This window comes from Clinocottus analis, unplaced genomic scaffold, assembly GCF_023055335.1.
Source record: "Clinocottus analis isolate CAN_PGR_092001 unplaced genomic scaffold, fCliAna1.0.p SCAF_20, whole genome shotgun sequence".
Classification (NCBI taxonomy): domain Eukaryota; kingdom Metazoa; phylum Chordata; class Actinopteri; order Perciformes; family Cottidae; genus Clinocottus; species Clinocottus analis.
The window spans coordinates 6,831,176-6,835,597 of NW_027175932.1; the positions used below are offsets into that span (position 1 = coordinate 6,831,176).

General features: G+C 38.2%; 1 protein-coding gene across 4 annotated transcripts in view; it reads left to right on the plus strand.

The window, feature by feature from the left end:
• Window positions 1-4,422, plus strand: part of cacna2d4a (calcium channel, voltage-dependent, alpha 2/delta subunit 4a) — a 78,747-nt gene that overhangs the window by 22,444 nt on the left and 51,881 nt on the right. The gene's annotated exons all lie outside the window — the stretch shown is intronic.

Here is a 4,422-nt window from a genome sequence, read left to right on the forward strand (position 1 = left end):
AGACGCTATTCATTACATTGTATGATCTTCATCCTAGGCATCATCATCATACAGTTTTGTCATGGAATAAAAGTTCATGACAAGTGGGCAAACTTCATATGCTGATAAAGATCATGTAATATGATCTTTAAAGGTACTAAATAGAACTTGGGCTGAGATTGTTTTTGTTTCTTCCATTTGTTATTTCCAATGTCAAGAATCAACCTCGAAACATTTTCTGATGCAGTTTACTGGTCCGCAGTTTATTTTAACATGTTTCCACGTGTCCATAAACAATATGTCTGTGATAACTCGAGCCAATAATATCAGCCTGCTAACGTACCAGTGCAACTCTAATTGTTATCACGTACCAGGGAGGCTAGGAGAGTACTGTTTCCTTCAGTAGCTCCTAATCCCTAATCTCACTGAGGTGTGGTGTCTTTTCTTAAAGATGTTTCAGATGGGTCCTGAAGGAAAAGGGTTTATGGAGCTGTATTCGAGCATGTCTGTGCTTGAGTGTTTATTTTACACAGAAACATTGTGTCTTATAGTGTCTTTTTCCATTGCTTGTTGGTGTTATGTTTCTGTGTATTCAGTCCCGGTAAACCCATCTGTGCCTGACACTCCTTAGTCGTAATTATTCGAGTAACACTCTCCGGAGCTGCATCCTCAGAGCGTATGTGTGCGTGTGCATGTGTGTGTGTGTGTGTGTGTGTGTGTGTGTGTGCGTGTGCGTGTGCGTGTGCGTGTACCTGTATGTATTTGGTAACTCATTATGCAGACAGACAGAAAAACACTCCATACGAATTCAAACACACACACTCACACTCAAACACAAGCGCTTATCTGTATTTCACAGCTTTTATGGAAATTGTCTCAGGTGTAGAAATCGTGTTATACTTGGAACTGGAAAACAGAGAGAGCAGGGAGAAGTGAGAGCAAGAGTTCAAAATAGATGTTTTTCTGTCTCTCTTAATCTCACTGCCTCTTATTCTTTATGTTTTTCTCTTTTTTCCTCCTTCTTAGTGTTGCTTTATTCCGTCTCCCTTTGCTCGTTTGACGTCACAGTTTGAATCCAGAGCTCTGCTGTGGCCTACTGTACTTATTGTAAATTATCAGTGATGTAGAGCAGACAGAAATATCTGAAATAACTAATACATCTACATACAATACAACATTTACATTAAAGAGAGTGTACAGTATTAAGAACACAGTCAAGATGATTTCTGATTAGTTGTATTAATTGAAGGTTAAAGGATGTGTGCATGTTGATGATAGATTGTGTTTTGATGGAGGTCCTAGTTTGTTTTTATTCACTGGATGTGCTACCAGCTGCTTCACATCAACCAGAACACAGAGAGAAAAACAGTATCAATGTTTTATGGACTTGCTCTCTGACTTTCTTTAACACCCGCACACAGAGTTACACCACACAAGTCATTGTGTCTCACCCTTTGACATTCTTCCTTTCCCTGTTAAACCCCCACATACGTCTCTCTTTTCTTAGCTTCTCTCTTGCTGAGCTGTCAAGCCTGTCTCCCTTCTCTTCCCTGCACTTTTTTTCCCCGTGTTTCTTTTCACCTTGGTACTCTCTTTTCCCTGTTTTTCCGCTTATTCCTTCATCCTCTCACTTCCTCTTTACATCATGAGTCTCGCTGCGTCCGCGTACATGCAAAGGTGGCTTTCTCATCGAGGACCACGCTACTCAAAAGCTGCCTTCTCGCAGGGATGAAAACACATCTTTGGCATGACTTCTTTACTGGTCCAAGTGTTCATGTGTACACTGTAAAATAAGGAAATGCTCTGTAAATACAAACACACAAAAACACATATGAACATCTCTGTTACAAGCAAATATAGACCACTGTAAAGGCAGTTGCTTCATAGTCTAAAAAGGTTGCGATTCCATGTGTGACCACTGAGTGTCAGTGTTTATCTGAACAGAATCCGGCCGTGCACTCAAATGGATTTGGTGGCAGGTGATGGAGGCCAAGGATTTGGTATTTCAGAGGATGATCCAAAATCAGTCAACAGTGACTACAAAAATACTGTGTTTATATTCCTCGGAGGCTCAGCAATGGATTAGTACATCTCTGTGGCAGAAGTGACAGGCTGTATGTAAATTAACCTAGTACGCTCCTATTGACAGAGAAGCAGGCTGTGAGAAAGAGAGGGAGAACGAGAGATAAGTCAGTGAAATAAAAAAGAGAGTGAGCAGGGAAAGAATAAAGGATCGAGAGAGATATTTGACATGGAGGAGGAGGAGAAGAAGCGGCGAATACGGATGAAATTGGGGGAGAAAAGGATGGGTGGGGAAGACACAATAGACTAGACAGAGCAAAGGATAAAGAGGGCAGACATGAGAGAAAAGAAGGTGAAAGGACTATAAAAATGATGGGAGAAGAGGCGACAAAGATAAATTGAGACAAGATAAGTGAGAGGGGAAGGAGAAAGAAGATGAGAAATAGAGAAAGGTGAGAGGAGTTAGAGGGCAAAAGACAGAGAAAATGAGATAAGGTACAGTATACAGAGGAGCTGCTATCATGACTGATTTATGCTTTAATTTGGCGCTGTGTATTTAATCCACCTCAGCACCTAACGTCATTTTTTTTTTTGCACTGTAAATAATTTCCTTCCGTCCACTCTGGAGTAGAAAGACCCCACTTATTGCTGTTATTTGACAAATATTATACATACCATTCACATGTAAATCTAGGTTTCTATAATTAATATCAAATATCCACCACTTGGCCATTAAAGGTATTATTTTATCTACACATTCATACTTCATATCTGTTTTATTTTGTGCTAATGATACTATTGAAAGAATATCTTAGTTGCTTGTCAGGGGTCTGGATATACTTTTGATTAAGTGTGATATGTTTTTATTCAAACAATGCATATTGACCGGGAAATGCTTCATCATCACCATCATATCGTCACTATCATAATCACAATCATCATTAGTAACACAACACACCATAGATATCCGGGCAATGTATCGTAGTCCTCGAGGCCCTCAGTCATCATGGCTGCTGCAGTTTTACGTAACAAACTATAATTTATTTTTCTTGACACACACAGGCTATAGGAACAGGTTTCTGCTAGCTAAGATACTTAGCTACCAACAACACACAACCTGCAGACCAGGGGTGAGAGGACAATGGTTCTACATTCATAGACAGAGTTTAGCCATTTCTTTTTCCTTTAGTCACTGCCCCAGAGTTCCTGTGATTCATGCCTATATTTACACTTTGAAATCCCTTCACTATTGAACTGCAGGTGCCGATTATTAATTAAAATCTCCAGCTAAATTAATTTTACCTGAGCGTCTTTTCTACCTCTTTACATCAGGGAGGTGACCATTGTTGCAAAAGTGCGTTCAGACTTCATTAGCAAATCAGGATCAAATACTTCTCCAGGTTTATGTGCATCTTGACTTCAGACCAGCTAAGTCTCCAACAAATATTTTCATATGCAGCTGCTGTGGGCTGCTGATGCAGGAAGTCTTGCAATGTTTATAAATGCAGCGGATGTGAAGGTGTGGTAGTCAGGGTGTGTCTTCAATATTGGTTTCTCCGATCTCATGTCCCATCTCATAAGGCATTTGCCTCGACAATTTCAATATTTAACCAGGGACATAAGCTTTCACTGACGCTTTTTCCACTTGAGTTAGTTGTCATATCACAATGGCAGTATAACTAAATTACTTATCATGCTGGGTTGTTGTAGGAATAAAATAAAAAAAAGACAATTCAAAAAATGTTGTAGTCCAACATCTTGTCGACACAAATGTTCTGCCTGATGTTAATTCTGTGTGTTATTTGAAAGTAGTTGCATAATTAAATATTATTTGTTGGAGATTAAGTGTGTTAGAGAATAAACTAGAAATCGACTTAAAAAATAAGGTTACCTGTCTCATAAAGGACTCCCTGATGAATTTCATAAACAAGGCGGTATGGCCACGTTTTCACTCTCAATAGCCAAACTCTTTCTATGCCTCTTGTAGAAACTTTATAGGCTACAGAACACAAATCAATAAACACAACAAATGAACCAACATTACACAGATAGTTAAACCTAAAACAAAACAGAGGAGGCATTAACACAACAAAAGACATACATCATGAATTGGTACAGAAAACCGTAAACAGTTACGTCAAAAACATTTTGGGCCAACACACCACTGATATAATAATATTTATCTGCATCATATCCAGGTATAAGATAACACACTATAAATATAGGTTTATTTCCAGCCAATTATAAATTGAGAGGGGACAATATTTTTTCTGTAGGTGAGCAATATGCAATGAAAGCTGATTCTTAAAGACTGTTTATCAGTGTTTACATATACATATATATATATATATATATATATATATATATATATATATATATATATATATATATATATATATATATATATATTTCAGTGCATGA